The following is a 24,654-nucleotide window of genomic DNA, read 5'->3' as shown; positions in this document are numbered from 1 at the left end:
TCTTGGAACTTGTAAATAAGCAGAAACAAAAGCTTTAAGATGATCACAGGACAAGTGTTTTTCTTGTCACCCTGTCCTTGACAAACATATAGCCAGAGAGTCTGTTTACCAACCAATGATAAATATAATTGTGCATCAAATAATAATGCCTTTTTTGGAAGATCATACAGCATAGAAGTCTGAAACTCTTTTGATTGGCCATGCATTTTATACAATTGAGTTGTTTACCCTAATTAATTTTTTATTATTTTAGATAATAATTTAAATTTCTTGTTTCTCTAATTTTAAAAAGTCAGAACACATTGCAACCTGGCCCCCATTCTTAGTGGGCTAGAGCATCTCACATTAAATAGCACATGAAGCCGGGCTCAGTGGCTCAGCCTGTAATCCCACGCCTTTGGGAGGCTGAGGGGAATGGATTGCCTGATCCCAGCAGGTTGAGGCTGCAGTGGTTGTGAGCATGCCACTGCACTCCAGCCTGGGTCAAGAGAATGAGACTCTGGTTCCAAAAAAAAAAGAAGAAAGGATTGTTAGACTTTTAAAACCATTGTGTTATCTTTCTTCATGCCATTAAAAAGCCTGAGTCTGCGGGTTCGGGACCCGCCTGGGTCAGCGAGACCTCATCTCTACAATAAATCAAAAAATCAGCCAGACGTGGTAGCACATGCCGGTAGTTCCAGCTACTTGGAAGGTTGAGGTGGAAGGATCGCTAGAGCCCAGCAGGTCGCGGCTGCAGTGGCCGGGAGCAGCCACTGCACTCCAGTCTGGGAGACAGAGTGAGACTTCAACTCAAAAAAAAAAAAAAAATAGCACATGAGCCCTCCATGTGCCTGAGTCCCCAACGTTTTCCACAGTCTGCATACCTGACCTATTTCATTCATTCAGTTTACCTGGCAAGTCTCTTTAGTCTCTTTAGACGTTTGACTCTCCAACTGCTGACATAAGTTAAAGAAGGATCATTCAATGACTTTACCAACACAGCTGCTCGTCTGGAACTCTCTTGCTAACATTTTATTTAGAACTATGCAACCAAGTTCTGTCTGGTATAGAGTCCCCGAGCAGTAGTGTACACAGAGGAGATATAGAGTGGAAATAATTCTCCATGGTCTCCCAAAAGCATTCTATAAAGTTAGACTTCTGTAGCTTAGATTAGGACAACATGCCAGAAGCCACTTCAAGTCACAAAAGATTGTAGCAGCTGATTTTTTTTTTTTTTAGTTTGGAAAATATCGTTTATTTAAAAAGTAAATTTGGGAGAGAGAGAGAGGAGATTCGCCCTCCCCCCCAAGATAGGGGAGGTGGCCAAAGCTAAGAAAACATGGTGGTCATAGCTCAAAGATCCACGTGGCCACACCAGAGTCTAACAAAGCAATGGCAGCAGGTGATTTTTTTGGAGGAACATTTTTATTCATTGATAAGTAATTTAAGACAAGACCTGGGCAACTTGGCGAGGCCTCATCTCTACAACAAATCAAAATTCAGCCAGGCATGGTAGCATGCGCCTGTAGTTCCGGTTATTGGAAGGCTGAGGTGGAAGGATCGCCGGAGCCCAGCAGGTCGAGGCTGCAGTGGCCGGGAGGGGCCACTGCACTCCAGTCTGGGTGACAGAATGAGACTTCAACTCAAAAAAAAAAAAAAAAAGACATGATTTTCATATTAAAATATAGTATTATGGCATGCAGAATTCAAGAACATTTATCAGATAAAGCATGAAATTTCAAAGACATTTGTCATTTGTAACAGAGAAGTAAGATTTACAGACTTCTGCTATTGGTGGGTATTTTATTGGCTAAATTTGAGAAGCACTGCTACATTTCTACCAACTCTAAATCATTGCAACTTCTATTCTCTGTGGCCTCATTCACTACTGAATCTCTTCTTGGAAGTTTTACAGTCACAGGATTATGTGTCCAATGCTAACTAAAACCTAATTAAGATTGTTCCTGACCGGGTGCAGTGGCTCAAATTGGTAATCCCAGCACTTTGGGAGGCTGAGGTGAGAGGATTGCCTGAGCCCATGGGTTGAGACCAACCTGGGCAACATGGCGAGACCTCGTCTCTACGATAAGTAAAAAAATTAGCCGGACTTGGTAGTGCACACCTGTATTTCCGACTACTTAAAAGTCTGAAGTGGAAGGATCACCTGAGCCCAGCAGGTCGGCGCTGGGGTGGCTGTGAGCGTGACACTACACTCCAGCCTGGGCGACAGAGTGAGACTCCGACTCAAAAAAAACTAAAAAAAGATTGTTCCCATCCAAGTCAGTCAACTCTTCATGTGCAATGCTACTTTTTAAATAATCTCAAATTGAAGCACTGTTTCAGCATAATGTCTTTGTGAAGGACTTATCGCTGGAGTCAGATTGCCTAGGCTCTCTACTGCACAGCAGTTATGTGATGTTGATAAGCAACTTCACCTCTGTGGTTTCCAATTTCCTCATAGGTCCTTCATAAGATTGTTAAGAGATTTAAAATGTGTCAATCTGTATAAGGCATCTAGAATAATACTTAGAATATAGTAAGTGGTATAAGCGTTGCTATGGGGAATACTAAAATTTTATTTTTCTAAAGTTTTATTTTCAGGTAGAATATGAGTATTCACAGGAGAAGCTTTATTAACCTCATCCTAAGGTGGTAACCTTGGGTGGAATACATCTATCAGCCAACCCACTAGTGACCCAGACTTTAGTTTAGCATCATAAGGGAAAGCAAAGTACCGAAAAATGGTAATTTCTAACTCTCACCAGCTATTTAAGTGTTTTGACATCCCAAAAGCAATATTTAAAAACAAAAACAAAAAAAAAAGGATAAACAGAAGTGCTGCCAAACAGCAAAGAAATGTGAGAGATTTGATCTCTAAGTATTATTTTGAAGAATCTCATTTTAAATAAAGAGACAAACATTTTATGACCTATTGTATTCAGTAGCACTTACTCAAAACCAATTATATTTACTTCTGGGTATTTTTTTCAACTTTTTTTAATGAAATATTTTCAAAGCATGGGTTCCATTCCAAATACCTTATCCAAAAGATTACCTGCACTTAACTCAATGTCAGAGGTTTATTGTAAGAGTAAGGCCCATGGTTTTGCTCTATTATAATATAGTTCATAATTAGAAGGCAGTAAAAACTTGGCAGTCTCAGGTTTTCCTGACTGGCCTTAACCAATAGTCCTCAAACATTTTAGTCTCAGGGCCACTTTACGGTCTTAAAAACTATTAAGAATCCCAAAGAGTTTTTATTTATGTGGATTATACCAATAAATATTTACATAATTAGACAATTTTAAACTGAGAAAAATTTTCAATATTTCTACTTTAATGCCATTAAAAATAACATTAAACCAAATTCATGCTAAAATAAATGAAATATTTTTAATGAAAAAGTAACTATATTTTCCAAGGCCAAAAAAAAAAAAAATCATTAGTGACAATAGTGGTCTTGTTTTTGCAAATTCTTCTAATGTCTGATTTCAGAGGATACAGCTGAGTTCTCATATCAGCTACTGTAGTCAATCTGTTACAATATATGTTTAGGTTGAAGTATGTGAAGACAATCTGGCCCTCACAGATATGTATTTTGGAATGAGAAGAGTTGTTTTTTTGTTTTTTTTTTGAGTTGGAGTCTCACTCTGTCGCCCAGACCAGAGGGCAGTGGCCGCTTCCGGCCACCGCAGCCTCGCCTGCTGGGCTCCGGCAAACCTTCCGCCTCAGCCTTCTGAGTAGCCGGAATTACAGGCATGCGCTACCACGCCTGGCTGATTTTTTGATTTATTGTAGAGATGAGGTCTCGCTGCCCAGGCGGGTCTCGAACCCGTGGGTTCAGGCAATCCACTCACCTCAGCCTCCCAAAGGCACGGGATTACAGGCTGAGCCACCGAGCACAGCTCGAGAAGAGTTTTTTAATAGCCTTTTTAGACAATTGTGAATACCCTTCTTTGGTACTAAACTCAGCCCTGAGAAGTAGCTGTGTCTTGAAGTTTAGTTGCAATATGGAATCTGGAACAATATCCATACGTTTTTTGTACATATTATAGTGATATCTATTTCTGTCTTGTACTCAATAAATTTTTTACCCAGAAATATTTTTGCAACATCAAATATTGGCTATTTGGAAAATTTGACTTACTGAATTATGTAAACCATCCAGATGATGACATGGTGATTTAAAAATAGCATTTATTCATAAACCATCAATGTTGTCAGGAAAGCCTTTAAGAATTGAGATGCTGTCAAGCTCATGGGGACAGATACATCTTTCCCACAATTCTAATGTTTGTTTGAAAGCTCAAATGTTATCATTAAAAATAAATTTCCCATTCCCTGAAGAGGCTCAATTGTTCATTTAAAAAAAATATTTAAATGTCCAAGTCAGAATAACCATAGTCTCTCAGTTATTCTTTCAGGTAAGAAATGTGTTCCATGAAAAAAGTGGCTATTTGAGCTTGTAACTCAAACAATCTCACAAGTGATCTTCCTCTTGACAAACTTCACGTAGCAGAATACTTTATGTACCATTCCCATTTCGCCACACAGAATATTAAAAATATGTCATAAAATCCAAGGTTTGAATTTAATAAAATTAACAAATTTTACTGCTTTATCAAGGACATTTTAAAGGAAAACTGATAAGGTTTGGATTGTTGTCTCCTCTAAATCTTATATTGAAATATGATCCCCAGTGTGGGAGGTGGTGTCTAGAGAGAGGTATTTGGATCATGGGGGCTGATCCTTCATGAGTGGCTTGATGCCATTCTTGTGGTAATGTATGAGTTCTCACTCTGTTAGTTTCTAAAAAAAGCCTGGCACCTTCCTTCTCTCTCTTGCTCCTCCTCTCATCATGTGACATGACATCTCCCTTTGACTTCTCACTAATAAAATCTCCCTGAGGTTTCTCCAGAAGCTGAGCAGATGCTGGTAACATATAGAACCACGAGCTAAATGAACCTCTTTTCTTTAAAATCACTCAGTCTGAGGTATTCCTTTAAAGCAATGCAAACAGACTAATACACTGACTTTTTTTTTTTTACTGTGTCATTCTAGTGACGGATACTATTACTACTGTACAGTTCGATGTCACTGCCTTGATTCATGCCAACGTACCTACAGTTTGACTGATCATTGCCTTTGTACTATCTCTACATGTCAACCCAGGAAAAGGAGTCAAATAATATCTCAATATTATTATGAAAACAGTTTTGACACCAAGGATCCCTTGAAAATGTCTCAGGTCAAATGCAGAACACAGTTTGAAAACTTACGACCTATTCTAAAGGAAATTCTTCTTTGTATTCCTGTGGGGTACCTATAGTGTTTGCAATTTGTTTAGCATTCTGTATTTTTATATTTCTTTTGTCATTGCCTTGAATCATCACTTGCATATTGTATTATGACTATCTTTCCATATGCTCAGTTTGGTTCCCCCAATAGATAATATAATGTCTTGTTACTCAAAATGTAGTCCAGGTACCAGAAGCATCAGCATCATCTAGGAGCTTGTTAAAAGTGCAGAATTTCAGACCTTATCCCAGTATTACTGAATTGCAAGCTCATTTTAATAAGTGCCTCAGGTGATTTGACTGCTAGCATGATGGAGAACTGGTTTATTTGTCTAGCTATCATTCGCTATTTCAAAAAATCTGTAATTTCTCTATTTCAGAAAATGCTCAACTCTAACACATGATGTCATCTCCATTTTCCTGGCACAGATGTGGAGGTATAAAGAAGGTAGGCTATGTGGAGTACACTACCCCGTAAACCGTGTAATTGGTACATGGGTGGGCATGTGTAACTAAGACCAATTCCAGTCCATTTTCAGAAATCTATGGATGGTAAAAGAAAATGCTCTTTTTTTCTGGGATTATTAACAGTAAGGACAATGAAAATCTAAAATTGCTGCCTGTCATCTTTGCTGTACCATGGAGGGAAGTTCTCTGCAATGCTTCTAGAAAATAGAAATTATATATCAGAGATGGAGCGAGATAGACAGTTGATGCCAACTGAGCCACGGAATCCAACTCTGCCTGAAATAATGTACCTCCAAGATTTTTGGTAATGTCAGTTAATAGATTCTGCTTTGTTGGTTAAAGTTATTTTGAATTGACTTTCTGCTCCTTGCAACCAAAAGAGTTCTGACATAACATGAAAAACTCTGTGAGGACAAATGTATAATTTGTATTTTTTTTTAACTTTCACAGTATCTAGCAAGAGCCTTGAACATGATGGTCATTGTTGTTCACTATCTCAGCTCTTGTTTATTTGGGCCTCCTCATTTTAGACCTTTCTAAGACACACATTGGAATATGTCAACCCTCTCTTAGATGCTTCAACAGATCTTTACCATAGGGGGTGAAGGAAAGCAATGTTTTTTAAAAGTTCTTCACGATACAGTTTTACTCACCTAGACAACCTTGCCTGTCAATTCTTCTCACTAGTACCCTTTATCTCAATAGTGGGGGCTCAAAGGAGTCCTAGCCTTTTAGTCACCGAGACTTTGCACATCCTGTTCCCACTATACTCCAGATATCGAACATGAACTCCTGCTCGATCTTGAAAAGCCTTTTCAAAGACTACCTTCTCTGTAAAATCTTTATAAATGTCCACTAATTTTCCTCCCTGAGATTATAGGTCTTCTGTGTCCTTTATCAAATCTTTACAAACTATATTAAAATTGCTTGCATATGAGGTATTTGTCAGCTTAGCCTGCAAGATCGTGAACCTGTTAATATGTTATGCTACATGCTAAAGGGACTTTCAGACACAATAAACTTTACAGATCTTGATACGATCAGATTACATTGTATTATCCAGCTGGATACAAATTAATCACATAAGTCCTTGAAAGAGAAGAATTTTCTCAGGCGGGTTGCAGAGGAAAGATGAGGCAAAAGAAAAGGTCAGAAGGGTTCAAAGCTTGAAAAAAAAACTTGATCCACTATTCCTGGCTTTGCAGATAGTGAAATGAGGCCATTAGTCAAGGAATGTAGGCTGCCTCTAACAGCTGAAAATAATCCCCAGCCAACACCCAGAAATGGAGACCACAAACCTGCATCGCATGAGTTGCATCCCGACAACAACTTGAATGAGCCTGTAAGTGAATACACCCCTAGGACATCCAGAAAGGAAGAGCTCTGCAGACACCTTGATTGCGGCCTTGTTAATTTTGGAGCAGAGAGTCAGCTGAATCAACCTGTGCCTGTGTTTGTGACCTACAGAACTGTCAAATAATAAATAGCTATTGTTTTAAGTCACTAAATTTATGGTAATTTGTTGTGGTATCAATCGAAAACTAATACATATGTAATATAGCATTTTATATACAAAATGTCAGGCAAACTTGAGCTCATAATTTGATACTGTGATTTATTGACGACTTTGGGTTAAAGAATGTACTGAACTAATGTATCTATAAAAGTGGTAAGGATCGGAGAAGAAAAAAAGTGGTGTTAAACTCATGAATTTAGTTTGCTTTTCAAATTTTAACTTTAAGGTTGCTTCTTTCCAGATCCCTGGAGATTTGGCCTTTCTGCATACAGAGAGCTTTTATTAAAGCTCAAGTCCCTTGTAAAAGCTTTTAATAGCTTTAAAAAAAAATTATCTAAACTCCCTCTTCTGTGCTATTCCCCTAAATGCAAGAAAGCACAAAGACACTGAAAAAACACAGGAGACAAAATTAAATCTGGGGCTCTCCTAGCTCCTCCATTATTCAAAGCACTTAGTGGACTATAAATGATTTAGAAGTGATACAACTAGACTTCCCAGAGTAAATAGTTTTCATTTTCCTGATTAGTAAGCAGGAGAAAGAATATTCCATATTTCCATTAACAGAGATTTTGAATTATCTTTTGCCAAAAATCAGAGAGCATCTTTCTTTCTGTCTAGTCTATTTTTTAAAATATGGAGGCAAATCAAGAGAAAAGGAGATTACAACTTCATTACTACTTTATTGAACAGTTATAATACACCACAGGCTACCAGGCATTTACAGAATATAAAAATGAGACCATGAGTACATGATCTATAATGTAAACAAAGCCAATCAGAATCTAATATTACCACAGAGTTTGAACCAAAGCTATGTTGTTTCTCATAGCTTCACTTGACACTTAGAATAATTGAGACTCGCAATATGCTTCATAAACATTAATTAATTATGTTGGGCTTATATTAAATTCCTCTAGTGGATAGAATGCATGTACAGAAGATAAAAAGAGTCAGCCAATACCGGTGCTTATTCTAATTTTTGATTGTAGCATCAGCTAATAATAATCACAATAGTAGCTGACACTTATAATCTTCAGAACACCCTTTAAGAATGTATTAATCAACCATTGCACCATTCTCTGGGAAAAATAAACCTTAGTTTCCTCATTTACAACCTAATAAATGTGATTTCAGCTGAATGATTTTGCCCAGGATTCCCCCATAAAATCCCAGCTGAAGATTAGAGAATTAGAATCCTTGTCCAGGCTATGCAGGTTCAATACCATATCATGAGAGGAGATTTAAGAGAGTGAAATTTAAAGAGAGTTTCAATTACTAGAGAACAAGTCCTAGGGAACATCTAGAAGAGAGGAAAAAGGTTGACAAATTGGAAAGGAAAATTGATTTGCTCAGAAAATGTGCAGATATAACCACAGCTTCATACCTATCGTCCTAGAACTAGTACCACTAAAACACTTCGAAGATTGATCAGCATCAGTGATATAATATCACTGTGAAGCTTATCTAGCATTAACCTTTTAAGTTAAAGACTGAAAGTATTAATCTTTCCACAGTGAAATGCCTCAACTAGGAGAGTTTCCTTTGACTGCTTGGAATATTCACTAAATAGGTTTAAAATGGTGTAAAAACTTCCAGCCTAAAGATCACATAGAACCCATACATTAATCTGACTGCCCCATGTAGTGTTTTTCTTTTTGATGAACATACTTAGGGTGCAACCACACTTGTCCACACTCCTTTAGCTATAACACAATTGTAGCTTTTCCCTCTCCTGGGAATGTTCTTAATCCTATATTTTATTTACATGTACTTTTGAGCTATAAAACAGTGTAGATCCCAAAGCCTTCAAACGTATATCTCATCAAATGTCATTCCCACCTCCTCCTACCCCTTAGTCTGCTTCATGTTTCTGGATTGCAATGATCACTCCTGAAATGACATTATATATACATACATATATATGTTTAATTGTCTGAATCTACTACTAGAATGAAAACTTCTTGTGTATAGGCATGTTTTATTGACCACTGAAGCACATAGTTCAGAGCTTGATACGTAATAGACAGACAGCAATATTTGGTGAATCATTGAATTAATAAACTGTGAACGTACTTTCATGTCAATATATATAAATGTCTTCATTATTATTTTAATAGCTGTATAATATTTCACTAATATTCAAATTTATTTATTTAAACAATATTTTGCTTTTAGAAATTGAGGTTGTTTCCCCTTTTTTCTTCTAGGCTAGCAGAACATGAACATCATGATGGTGCTGAAGAGTTGAAAAGGGAAAGGATTGGGGACAAAAAGACAAAACCACCCTCCTTCTTGGTAAGCAGGGGCTACTATGCTACCCACAACCCAGCTGATTTCTAGAGACCCCATCTCTTTTAGACATGAGTTCCAGTAGCAGCTCTCTCTTGTCAGATGACTTCCTGCTGCTACTTGGTTGCCAAGTCTAGTTATCGGGGCCCTAGTTTCTGCTTAAAGTTGATGAAATACAAAACTAAATGCATGAAGCATGTTCTCTATAAATGTTAAGCCCCTTCCTACCTCTACTGATCAAAGGGCAAGGTGTTAAGTTTGTGTTTCCTTAGCCCTTTGGTCTGATCCTATATTTTATTCTTTTGGAGCTAGTCAGGAACAAAGTAATTGAATTACATTACTGTAATTTAGGAGAATGTGTTAATGCTGCAAGAGATTTTGAGTGGCCCAATAATTATCTGCTGAATTTGGAGAGATTATCTAGCACTGTAATTTCAAATACAGCTCTGGAAGGATCTGGAGAAGTTAGGAGGCAGAGGGAGGATGTTCATGAGTACTATCAAATTAGTCAAGTTACCTGGAAAATTCAGGGTACTGAGTTCACAGAACAATTCAATGCCTTATTCTTCTTCCACTGCCTTACAGTATGTAGACTCAGCCATAAGAATATTTATGGCCTGTCCTGAATTCTGCCCTTAGTTTCTTGACTGCAGCTCAGCATGGGAGTAATTGACTGACGGTTAGAGCCCCAACTGTATATATATTTCTCCAAGAATAAATATTGATATTACATTGCTAAGAGACCTCTGTATTCTACAATGCATACTAAAATATAGCTCTGTTCTTCTTATAATTATAAAATGCACGATTGCTGGGTCTGTTTCCTAGAGGCAAACAGTATTAATCTGCATACCTGAAATGCTTTTTTAATATGCATCTTTGTAAAAGCATCTGTAGGTTTTGTCATAAACACATAGTGTTTAAGGAAACTAAATTAATTACATGCACTTTAATATTGAAAATACAAAATAACAAACCTTACCTAGAATGCATATTTTATCTGTCTTGCTGAGAGGAAAGACAGATGAAAGAAAAATGTGTACTTAAGTATTCATTTAATAGTGTGGATGGTGAGGGGCAAACATGTGTGTATGAAAAATGAATGCTAAAGTCAGAAATAAATGAAATAGAAACATTTGTAGCTAAAATACAAATATAATCTCAGCAACTACTGAAACAAATATCATCACTAATAAGATATTTCTGGAGGCTCACAAAAATATAATCAATTTTTCAGTTCATAAAATTTCAAAAAATTGAATTTACATTTGCTAAACCAATTAACAAATTCTAATTTACACAGTGTTGATGCTTCTAATTGGCAGCCGTGCATTTTTATGAGTCTTCTTGTTAATCTCTTATGGTAATCAAACTCACAAATTTAAAATTCATTGGTGTTCTTGATACATGTAACTAGTTAAAATTCTTAATTAAATTAGAGTGACTAAAAGAAAAGTCATTTTAAAAGTAAAATCATAAAGTGTTATGACTAATGCTGTACAAATTAGCATAAAGTAGGCTTGGGAAGAATCATTATGAAGACTTTGCAATTAGGAGCACCTGCTATTAGAGCACTTGTTAAACTTTTATCAATTAATCATTACTCTCTCAAATAGCAAGAAAAATTGAATGTTGTGAATATGAAGAGAGTGATTAATTGCAAGTGGCAAATTGCTGACGGGTTCCATTATACCTGTACTTTTAAGAATTTTTAGAAATAAATGTCTATTATCAGTTTTATGAATACATAAATTATACTAATGCGTTCAGTATTGGTTGATTTTCTGTCTTACTTATCCTATAATTGTTTTCTCAAAGTTATAAAGATGACTGGGAGAACATGGATTCTGTAATAGAATATTATTATGACTTCATCAAAAACATTTAATTATCACATTATTTAATCTTATTTTCTAAATGCACTCTATCCATATTTTTTACTAAAAGGGGCATGGGAAGACACAATGCTTGCTTTGCTATAGTGTAGAAATCAATCCCTTATTCAAAGTACAATTTAGGATTAAACACTATGGCTTCAAAATGTTAATTAATTCTCAATTTGGCCTGCCGCTCTTAAACCTAAGCATTTAGATTGCAAAGGGCACTTTGGTTAAGACTCATTTTATTACAAGTTAAAATTGCAAAAAAAAATTGATTTAGAAATGTATTTCTATATCAATGCAGCAATAGCAGCGTACCTAAAGTCTTTGCTAGAATGTACTTTTCATTATTCCAAGATTCACACAGGGATCTCTAATGGTCCCTGAAAATCCAGAGATTATCAAGAAATGTGACTTTAAGTACCACGAAATTGCTATAGCTATTTATCTTAGCCACTCAAAGATAAAGCCATATAACTGTTAGATGGAAAAAGACTCAAGTACAGGAAATACTTCAGCTATATGTTATATTTTAGAAAATTATAGGACATGGGTCTAAATTAGTAATAAGTGTGGAGGGGTAACTGAGGGGGGATATGACCTATAAACCAAGCCTTTACAAATTCCAAATTCAACCAAAAAGTAATAAATATCAAAGCAGGATGCTCTTCTTACCTTCTGGAGGAAATAAATACCCTACATAGCATTGTCTTCTGTAGAAGCTCTGAGATCACGATTGTACCCTCATACTTGCCTGATCTTGCACTGGCTTTTTAGGTGATCTGTCCAAGGCTTCCTGAGTCAAAAGAAGGAAGTTACTGGTTTACAGAAGAAATGTCCTGGCATGGAAAGAAGAGTCTAGATCAGGGATTTTCTATGAACACTTTAGGCTAGGTTATTCTTTGTTGTGAGGGTGACTGTGGTGTAGGATGTTTGGCAACATCCCTGGCCTCTATGCCCTAGGTCCCATAGCATCTCCATAGGTGTGACACCCTCAAATGTCTCCAGGCATTGAAAAATGTCCCCTGGGTGGCAAAATCATTCTTCATTGAGAACCACTAATCAAGATTGATCTAAAATTCTCGAAATTATTTATGTAGTAGATCAGCTAAAATAAACTTTCAGTAATGATCACTTTTCAGGTGTTGGTAACTATAGTGCCTAAATTCGGTTTCTTTCTTCCACTCACTGGTCCTGTGATTTTGATCACCATCTCTAAATTTTAGTCTGTTCATCTGTAAAATGGAGATAAGAGGATGCAACTTAATAGGATTATTATAGGGAGTAAATGAAATGCTACATATAAACATATAACATCATACCTGGCACGTTGTGAGTCTTCAAGAAAAGTTGGTTATTTTATGTATTACTGTTTTGTGGTTGTTAAAAGATAAAGCCATATAACTGTTAGATGAAAAAGGTCTCAAGTACAGGAAATACTTCAGCTATATGTTATATTTTAGAAAGTTATAGGACATGGGTCTAAATTAGTAATAAGTGTGGAGGGGTGGCTGAGGGGGTATATGACCTATAAACCAAGCCTTTACAAATTCCAAATTCAACCAAAAAGTAATAAATATCAAAGCAGGATGCTCCTCTTAGCTTCTGGAGAAAATAAATACCCAACACAGCATTGTCTTCTATAGAAGCTCTGAGATCTCCTGTGATCATTTTAAAGCAAGGAAATCTAAGTATTTATGTCTTCTCAAATTGCACTGAGAAAATTTCAAACATAAATAATGCTAATAACTTGCATGTGTATAAAAACTTAGAGAATCTAAACATTATCACAGAGATTATTGCTTATTTTTCTGTCCTTTTTTTTTTTTTTAGCGTCAATCATGCCCAATAGCTTATTGAACATCATGAAGGAGTTCAAAAAGAAATAAAAGTCTACTTTGAGTCTTCAAAGAACTTAAAAACTAGTCAAGGAAAATGATCCTTCTCACATAAAACTATTAAAGAAAAATAAACAATGCTGTTTCATGCATATTTATTAGCTTGCTGACTCATTGAGGACTGTGATAATGTCTTAGACATCTCTTTAATTCTCCCACTGGTGCTTTGCAAGCAAAAGGAATTCCATAAATATCGGTGGGCTGAAGGAGCGGAAGGAATGCCAGTATAAAAAATGGATTTTTTCCTAAATTGTCTCTGACTTATTACATGGCCCTGTTGAAGTCAGTTCTGTAAGTTGGTCTTTCAATAAATGGAGAAGGTAATAATAATGCCTAATACCTGACGTTTATATAGCTCCAAATAGTTTGCAAAGCATTTTCATTTACATTATCATATCTCATGATAATATATCATCAGCCCTATTCTCCTTTGAGAGCTCAGCATTTTTATTGCTGCAGCTGCATCATGGGTCTCGGCCCTGGAGTGATTCTCAGCCTAGGATATACTTCAGTCCTTAAATGAACTTGACCTTATAATAATAAGCTTTAATAGCATCAGGTCAATTTTATTATATATAAGACTAAGTTATAAATATAAAACCTCTTAGAAACTTTATTTCATCCCAAAAATAGGTTTGGTCTCATTCTTTTACAGATAAGGAGATGTACTCCTCTGGTTAAGAGAATGTCCCAAGTTCTTTCTTGGTGGGTCACTCATCACATCAGCATTAGAAGCGGATTATTCTTACATTGTCTCATGGTATTAATCACTACAAAAGACACAAAATTTGAATCTTACTCAAATTAGTCAGGCTTCCTTTGACTCTGTGAAAATATTTCACTTGTAGGAGCATGGACATTTTTCAGCCTCTCATTTATTAACCCAATAAACTAATGAGCACATAATTTAGTTAGCACTCATACATAGAAAGATGTAATGTAATGCAGCTGATGTCTCTTCACCAGTCATCTGCTTATGAAGTCCAAATGGAATTTTTTTTCTCTTTAATTTCAGCTTTAACAGTTAATATACATTGAGGTAATTGTCTTAATTTTAGCAAAATCTTGCAATTATCATTAAGTGCAAATTAATTAAATATTTTCTTTTTTTTTTTTTGAGTTGGAGTCTCACTCTGTCGCCCAGACTGGAGTGCAGTGGCCGCTCCCGGCCACCGCAGCCTCGACCTGCTGGGCTCCGGCGATCCTTCCGCCTCAGCCTTCCAAGGAACTGGAACTACAGGCGTGCGCTACCATGCCTGGCTAATTTTTTGATTTATTGTAGAGATGAGGTCTCGCCTGCCCAGGCGGGTCTCGAACCCGCGGGCTCAGGCAATCCACTCACCTCAGCATCCCAAAGGTGCGGGATTACAGGCTGAGCCACCGAGCCAGGCAAATTAAATATTTTCAAACATTAAATGTACCCATCATGGACTTTCATTTTTATTTTACTCTTAATATACTTGGGGACCTCATTAATCATACAATAAGCTCTATATACTGTATATTTGCTATAGCTTCTTGTAGATATACACAATGAGACTCGAACTCCTTTTGGCTGCAGACATGCACAAGATGACTGATAAGCATGAGGAATATTAGTGGCTGTCTGCTAAGACTTTAAAGAGCCACCAACTATAATTTATGTACTTGGCCTGGTGAGCCATCTTCATACAATTTGAATGCTTGTAGAGTTCTTTATATAGAAAAGCTTTAATAATAAATATGCAAAATGAGAGATGATTAAGGCAACCAGCAATAATTATATTGAAGGCCGGAATTAAGACTCTTAGTTATGTAATCATTGGTGAACTATGAAACAGAAGTTAAATTTTCTTTGAACATTTTCTGAAACTAGGGGCACTTCTCAGGGTCAGATTTGGATGAAAATAGAACGACTGTGGTCATCTAAATTCTAAAGGACAGAGATCATATTTTATTCATTTCTGTATATATTAGCATGCAGTAGGCATTCAACAATTTTATGTTAAACTGAGTCAAAATTGTCTCCAGAATATTAAATCTCCTGCTAGTCCTTACCTGAAATATAGGGAAGGCACAGCTTCCAAGGAATTATCTTCTTGTCCTAAATACACAACTCAATTTAACCACTTGGTGTACTTAAGTGGATGCTAACTTGTTGCTAAATTTGCCTATAAAGTTTCTAGGAGCTAGGTTGGCTATTTCTTGTGCTACCCTTGAGCCTCTACTGCTCTGTTAAGTCAAGAAAAATGGTCTATTTAAATCGAAAATTTCTAATCTTAAACTGATGCAACTCCAAATCTTAGACCCCAAATCAAGAGAAATATGGTATTATTTTAAAAAAAAACAACCAAAACCTAGATACCAGGACCAATTACTCCAAATGCCTCAGCAGCATCAATAAGAATGAATGAGAACCCGGGCAGAATGAAATCCTAGTAGAATTTTGTAAATGAGATCTGTTGTGGAGTCTCTCTTAATTTGTCAGAACCCCTGATAAACCACTCGGGAAAACAGACTATCAGAACTTGAGAAGGAGAGATTCATTTTATCATTGTCAACTGGCCTGCCTTTCTTAGAAAAAGAAGTTTGACTGTGGCTGGTTTTCTCCAATCCTTTCTCTATATCCCCAAGGGAAAATAAGTTAATGACCAATAAAAATTGCATTCTCTGAAGGGGATTTAAACAACCTTTGATGCCTCTGTCCCAATAACAGTACTCACTCAGAAGCTTCTATTGTATCTCCTTGCAAGTTTTCACTGACAAAGAGGCTTGCTTTTTCCTATGAAAGATTATCTATTAACCTGTGGGACTGTACCCAGTTTCATGACTGGCACCCTCCACTATCCCTTTTCAGTCTGAGGCACTGAATATTCTTGCCATCACCCCTTTCATTACAATACCACTCCCTTTGGTTAAAGTCATTCATCATTTTCCAGGTCTGGCTAACCCACAACATAGGCAACCAGCCATAAGTACTGAAGTTTCAAAAATAAAAACTCCTGCTTAGTTTAAAATGAGCTCTCTACCAGGAGCAGTGGCTTCAGGGTTCGGATCTCCCTACATGGGAATCAGTGTTTTATTCCTGATAGGCTCTCACTAGCAGGTACCTCTGGAAAGGTAAGGTTGTGTTATATAGTCAGCACGTTGTGTGTCCCACAGTAAGGAACTTAATGGTTAACACAATTTCTGTACAAGAATTAAGTTTTAGAGCACTGTCTACTCTTTCTCCTGATTTGAAAGGATATCCTGGGCACAAAATAAGTCACTAGCAAGGTTTGGAGGGGCAACTTTAAAGGGACTGCTTTTGAGTTGCTTCTCTCATAAAACCAGGACACCTATTTGGTCTGAGTTTTTATCTGGTATGGTAAATGTAGTTTGTCATAACACATGAAATCTCTTGTCCTGGAAAACAACACCCATCTATATGAGTTATTTTTAATCTTGGCTGCACATTAGAATCATTTTGAGAGCTTTAAAAACACACCAATGCCCAACACCCAAGATATTCATGTGTAATTGATCTGGGGCAATGCAAATCCATTAATATTATGTTTTTTCTAACTCCCCAGGTGATTTTAATGGGTGCCCAGAATCATGAACTTAAGCTTAGATTTATAATCTTTCTCTGATAATCTTTTAAATTTATTTAGCTTTACAACGTTCTACAAAGATAATCTTCCCTGGAGGACTGAAGGGTAAGATTAATGATGAACTCAGTATTTCCCTACCTGAAGCCATTGGGGAATAGATTGGCCATCACTTCCCACTGGGCCACTATTTTAGATATAGAAAAATTAACCTAAAAGGGATATTTATCATTACATGTGTTCATGAACTAAACTTGGTGGTGCTAAATGGTAGGTATAAATCCAGAGGAAATATTACACTTGTCCCTAGATCAAATATCCTCACTTATCATTTATCATCTAAAGACATATTAAAAAATTCTGCCTTAGTTACTTAGGGAAAAGGTTTTTCCTCTCACTTTCTTGTAACAAATTAATGATGACTTAAACCTGGTCTGCTCTTGATCTTCCAGAGTCTGATTTGGCAAGGAGGGGCAAGCAGCTGAATGAATCCCTGACCAGGTTATATACAACACACAAAGTAAAAATAAAAGTTGATTTTTTTCACAAAATTTAAATATTTCTATGATAGAAAGTTGTGGTTCTGCCAAGAGAAGAGTAGTCTCATTTCTCCTAGGTCCTCTCCTTCAGAATAAAAATTAAAACAAAACAAAACCACTTTGTACATAGCACAATAAGCAAACATAGGAATTCTCTGGAGAGAAAGAAGAAAGCTGGTGCAAAGGGATCTTGAAACTTGAAGAACAACATGGTGATGAGTTCCCTGGGTCTCTTTATTGCCTCCCACACAAACCAGATAGAGCAATTCAGAATTTTCCCTAAGCAACTAAGGAGGAATTTTTAAATATGTCTTTAGATGATAAATAATAAGTGAGAACATTTGATCTAGGGATAAGAGCAAAGCTCCAAGAAAAGTCTTCTCATCCCAAGTCAAGGGGCCAGAAAATATGTGCCCTGACCTTAAAAGACTTTATTGGCAAAACTGCTTAACTCTTGGCAAACACCAACGGAAAAAATAAAATCATACCTTGTATTCCTATAGTTTCAGCCATAGGGTAGGAAGTTGATCTTTTGCTCCAATCCCTTAACCAGGTGACAGGCAGCACTCTGATTTTTCCACAGCTGATTGATGTCTGAGGGGATAAGAAGGAAGATAGTATTCTATCCCCTGCCTAGTGACAGTGGGCAGTACTCAGTTGTCCCACCAGGTTAGTGGCAGTGGAGCCTAGTAAGGAGCTGAGCCTCCACTCCCACTCAACATCAATGAGATTTAATCAGGAGGTGCCAGCTGTGGCTAACATGTGCTCCAGTCCCCCACCTCATGTGTCAGCAGGACTCAGTGGGAAACTGAACCTCCATGCCCTCCTAGTATCAAGGTGGTGGAATGGAGGCAGGGTCGTTGACAGTGGGGTAGTTACCCTACTTACCCTGTCCGTTGCTGTCAACAGGGCCCAGTGAGGAGTTGAGCCTCCACCACCACCTGGCATCAACAGAGCAGAAGGGGTAGAGGGAGGAAGGGATATTTGGAACTTCACTTCTTCTCACCTGATATCAGAGAGGTCCAGTGTGGAGTCAAGCTTCACCCATACCCTGCAGCAAAATGCAATGTGACTCAGTACCCACTTTTTGCGAGGGTGTGGTAGATGAAACCCTACAAGAAGGCAAACATATACAAACATCTAGACCTCAAGATAGGGGCATGGTTCTCACATACATAAAAAGATGATAAAATAAGACCCAGAGACTCATAATATAATATCCAAAATATCTAGGATACAATAGAAAATTACTCATCATATCAAACACTAGGAAAATCACAACATGAATTGGAAAAGCAATCAATAGATACTGGCACCAAGATGAATCAGGTGTTGGGACAATTTAACAAAGATTATAAGGCAACCTTCTAAAAATGTTTCAATGAGCAATCACAAATTCTCTTGAAACACACACAAAAAATAGAAAATCTCAGCAAAGAAATAGAAGTTATAAAAAAAGAACCAAGTGGAAATTATAGAACTGAAAAAATACAGTAGCCAATTAAAAAAATATTCACTGAATGTGAGTAGAATGGAGATAACAGATGACAAAATCAGCAAACTTGAAGGAAGATCAATAGAATTTACCCAGTCTGAACAATAGCCAGAAAAGAGATAAAAAAACAAACATGGTCTCAAAGACCTTTGGAACAGTGACAAAAGAGCAAACATTGGTATCATTGGAGACATACGGAGAGGAGAGAGAGTGGAACTGAAAAAGCATTCAAAGAAACAATGACTAAAAAACTTCCCACATTAGGTGATAGACATAAACCTACAGGTTCAAGAAGTTGAGAAAACTGCAAAAAGAACAAACTCAAGAAAATCCATGATAAGATACATATGTCATAAATAAATTTCTGAAAACTAAAGACAAAATCTTCAAAACCAGCAGAGAGAAAAAACGCATTTCTTATAAGAAAATTCCAATTTCACATCTAAAACCACAGAGGTCAGACTAAAAAGAGTAGTATTTTTTGTAAAAAATGGAAGAGAAGAACTCACTGCAAATTTTATAGCTGGTGAAAATATGCTTTAAAATGATAGGAAAATAGACCAAATGTTCGTTAAGCATCTGACCCCCTTGCCAGATATACTTTCTAAATAAACTACTTACCTTAATCTAACAACAGCAACAACAACAAAAAGATAGGCAAATAAAGACGTTCTCAGAAGAAGGAAAACTAACATAATTTATTGTTAACAAATCTACCATTAAAAAGTGACTAAAGGAAGTTCTATAAACAGGAGAGAAATATTAATAGAAGAAGGTCTGGAACTTCAGGAGGAAATAAACATTGGAATGAGTGAAGCAGTATAAACATAATAGACAATCTTACTTCTCATGAAGTTATATCATGTTTGGTGATTAAAGAAAATACATATAAAACCATTTAATGTGGTACTAAATGTATATGGAGGCATTACTTAAGACTCTATTTGTAAAATGAGGACAGTAAAGGGACCCAAATGGGAGTAAGCTATACAACTTCACTCAGTTGTAAAATGTTGACAACAGCAGTCTGATACATCACAAATGCAATTTTATCATACCCTGGACCACCATTAATGAAAATAAAAATACTATGAATAAAAAACAAGATGATTTTTAAAAATTCAAATAGACCGGGCTCCGTGGCTCAGCCTGTAATCCCAGTACTTTGGGAGGCCAAGGCGAGCAGATTGCCTAAGCCCACGGTTTCGAGACCAGCCAGGGCAACTTGGCGAGCCCTTGTCTCTACAATAAATCAAAAAAAAGTGTCGGGCATGGTAGCGCGCGCCTGTAGTTCCGGTTACTTGGAAGCTGAGGCGGAAGGATCGCCGGAGCCAGCAGGTCGACACTGGGGTGGCGGTGACCGTCCCACTGCACTCCAGTCTGGGTGATGGAGTGAGACTCGACTCAAAAAAAAAAGAAAGAAATTCAAATAATCCACAGGAATGTAAGAAAAGAGAAACAGAGGAACATGAAACAGAGGCGACAAGCAGTATATAAATCTTTTCATTTTGTGCTTTTTTGCTGTCTTAAAATCTATGTCAGTATCCACGTAAGAGCACCTGAATTCAGCACTCAGATCCAATCACAAAGAAGAATCTGAGACATTATATAAATTCATTGAGAGTAAAAATGACTTTTTTAAAGGGGGAGGTTGAAATAAGCATTCAAAAATTTCTCTGCCTGCAAAATGACAGCCTTCATTTTAGTCAATTTTTGGTTGTTCATATAACTAATATAGTGCAGTCTTATCTGGTACAACTAAAATGAGCTATTTCCCATTTTTAAAAAAACCACTTTCACTTTTCCGACATTATTGAATCATTAAGTTACTGGAAGAGCCATGGATATCAAAATATTTAAAATATTTCTGTTATAAAGGAAATAAAGATATATTAATAAATCAAAAACTAGGTTTTTCAGGCTAATATTCTACTGAAATGAGAGATATTTAAGGAACATTTATTTTTCTGATGCTTGCCCTAATTATGTTTTTTGTCGTCTGGTAAAATGATTATTCAAAATAGTAAAGAACTGTTTCGTTTATTGACATTACTACCTTATTGTATATTTCTTTGTGCTCATTTGTACGTAGTAAAATTTTTTCAACAAGCAAGCTTCATTGTAAAAGATAAAAATTCTAAGTTTGTATGATATAATGACCATTAGCAAATTGTTGTTGCTCTGTATATTTTCCCAAAAAGCATACAAATCAAGAAGGTAAGCAAATAGCACCACCATCACACAGAATACTGTGAGATGGAAAATATTCAAATTATTTGTATGTGGAGAGTATGATATTGAAACTAGAAAGTTGGAACCCCAAATAATTTAAACTACAGAAAATTTCTTTTATGAATATTAATGTAAAAATCCCAAATAAAATATTAACAAGCAAAATCAAACAGCATATTAAAAATAATATATCCCGAATAAGTAGTTTATTACAATAACGCAAGAATGGTTCAACAATTTTTAAAAGCTATTAATGTAATTCAGCATATTAATAAAGTTAAGGAAACAAAAACATGCATTTCCCTATATACTTGAGACATTTGAAAATTCAACACCAATTTCTAACTTGAAAAAAGAAACTTTCCTAAATAAGATTCAATGAATTCATCCTTAATGTGATTATGTATGTGTGTCTGTGTATGTATGCCTATCCTATCCTCAACACAAAAAGTGGCATTTTATAAAAAACACTGCATAAATTTTTACTGAGACAAGTAATAAGGCCCACTACAGGTAAGGATGCCTACTGTTTCCATTACTATATAGCCTTGTTTTAGAGAAATTACCCAGTGTAATCATAAAGACAAATATTAACAATATAAAAATTATAAATGAAAATTAAAAATACATGTATGATATGCATGAATTATAGTAGTGTACTTGAAAAGAATCAATAAAATATGGTTACAAACAATAATATAATTCTCTAAGAAAAATCAGGATATAAAGTTGACATAAAAAAGTTATTTCATATATGCAAAAATAATTAGAAGATATAATCAATGGAAAGATCCCACAACAATAGCAAGAAAAGAAAAATCAGAATTAAAACGAACAATAAATGTGCAAATTTACACATGGAAAATAATAAAACAAGAATGAAAGATACAAAAAGTAAGCTTTGACAGATAGGCACCTTATATTATTGGATTGGGTGTTTTGATTCATAAGGGGTTATTATTAAAGTTAATATAAAAATTACATTTAAAATTGTGTAATTCCAATTAAAAATGCTAATTTTTTGTGAAGCTAGTAAACTTGATTTTCAAAATGCACAAGTAAATAGTCAAGAAAATGTTAGAATGGGCCAATTAAAAGTATCTTAAATCATGTTTTAAGGCCACTATAATTAAACAGTATGGTGTTAGTGTAAGAACAAATAGACAAAACAATGAAAGTGAATATAAAGTACAAAATTATAGCAAGTATATATGACCAACAGTATCGTGGCATCTCAAATCACTGGGGAAAAAGAGGTACTCTTAAGTAAATGATCATAGAACAATTGGGTAACTATTTAGAAAAAGATACAATTGAATCCAAACCTTTCACTTATTAAACTCCAATTAAAAAGCTGCCTATGGATCAAGGATCTAAACATTAAAAAAGAGAATATTACCCATACTGGAAGAAAATATAAGTAATTTTAGAATATGAAAGTGGGAAAGACTTTCCAAATATCATTCAAATCCTGAAACAACAAAGGGAGGAAAAGAGTAGTAAATTTTACGTACAAAAAAATCTTTATATGGTTTGAAAAAAAAGGAAGAAGAAATATAGCACCAAATACCATATACCATATAATACAATTCTATTCATCAGCTTTTGTAAGTTATGCTGTGTAACAAACAATCCCAAAATGTCAGTGTATAGCAACAACAAAGACTTGTGTCTCTCTTTTCTCAACATGACCTTGTGTTACGTTCTTATCACTCCAGGATCCTGGCTGGTAGAGCAGCCCCTGCCTGACGTACCCCTTTCTCCTGACTGTTATTTAGCACTCACAAATGTAGTTCATGAGGATTTTAGTCATTCTATACTTCTGCCACAACGTGTTTTTAGTTTTAGTTATTCTGGTGGATGTATAGAAGTATATTATTGTGGTTTAATGCATTTACTTAGTGACCAATGATTTTTAGCAACTTTTTCTGGACTTGCTGGTCATTTACAAATCATTTGCTCATTTTTTTAGCAAATTGTCTTCTTTTTGAGTTTGTTCTGAATCCAGTCTTCTGTAACATGTATGTTTTGCAATATGTTTTTTTTTCCCATCTGTAACTTGCCTTTTAGTTTTCTTAATTAATACTGTTTTCTGACAAGCCAAAGATTTTTACGTAGGTAAAATTTAATTATAAAATATTTCTCTTTTTTGAGTCATATATTTTGTATCCTGTTTAAGCAAATTTTGCCTTTCCTGAGGTCACACAGATTCTCTCATATGTTTTCTCCTAGAAGTTTGTGATTTTTAACTCTTTTTGGAGGCTGTGATCCACTTTGAATCAAACGTTGTGTATGTTGTGAGGAAAGTATTGAAGTTTCTTTTTTTTTCATACAGATATCCATTTATTCCAACACCATTCATTAAACAAACAGTTCTTTCCCTGCTGAATTATTGTGGCAATTTCTTTTTTTATTTTTTAAGACCTTATAAACATACATCCATTTCTTTTTTTTTTTTTTTTTTTTTTTTTGAGTTGGACTCTCACTCTGTTGCCCAGACTGGAGAGCAGTGGCACGCTCATGGCCACTACAGCATCAACTTGCTGGGTTCTGGTGATCCCTCCACCTCAACCTTCCAAGTAGCCAGAACTACAGGTGTGCACTACCATGCTCAGCTAATTTTTGATTTATTGTAGAGATGAGGTCTTGCCAAGTTGCCCAAGCAGATCTCGAACCTGCGGGCTCAGGCAATCTACTCACCTAGGCCTCCCAAAATACTGGGATTACAGACTGAGTCACTGAGTCTGCCCATACATCCATTTCTAAACTCTTTTTCTTTTTCAATTTTTTTAAAGGTGTGGGGTACAATTCAGGGTTAGGTATACAAATGTTCCTTATGCAAGGCACCCTTGTTGATGAGGTATGCCCTCTCTTCCCTGGAAGTTTCCCACTAGTGCCCATCCCTTTCTTATAGTATTATGATAAATGATCAAGATCTGCTTATGAGTGAGAACATGTGGTACTCAGTTTTCTGTTTCCGTGATAGGTCACTGAGTATGATAGACTCTAAATCCATCCAAGTTCCTGCAAAGTCCGTATGTTTGTCCTTCTTTATGTCTGCATAATATTCCATTGTGTGTATGTACCACATTTTTTATCCAGTCCAGTTTGGCTAGGCAGCACACTTGATTCCATGTTTTTGCTATTGTGAATAGTGCTGCACATTTCTAAACTCTTAATTTTGTACCACTGCTCTAAATTTCTATATTTGTCCAAATACATGTATTATAGATTAATAGTAAGTCTTCAACTCAGAAAGTATTAGTCTTCCAGATACATTCTTCTTTTTCAAATTTCTATATTCTTTGTATTGTTATGTAAATTTTAGAATCAGTTTGAGTTTCTCCCAAAAAAAGTCTTCTGAGATTTTTACTGAGAATGTGTTAAAATCAGTCAATAAATTTAGAGACTCAATGTCTTATCAATATTGTCTTCCAATTCATAGATATTGTGCTCCCAAATTATTTATGTCTTTTTTTAAACTTCATTCAG

The sequence above is a fragment of the Carlito syrichta genome, unplaced genomic scaffold (assembly GCF_000164805.1).
Source record: "Carlito syrichta isolate Samal-C Ts95f unplaced genomic scaffold, Tarsius_syrichta-2.0.1 Scaffold303354, whole genome shotgun sequence".
Lineage (NCBI taxonomy): Eukaryota > Metazoa > Chordata > Mammalia > Primates > Tarsiidae > Carlito > Carlito syrichta.
Note: the sequence above shows the minus strand (reverse complement) of the source record.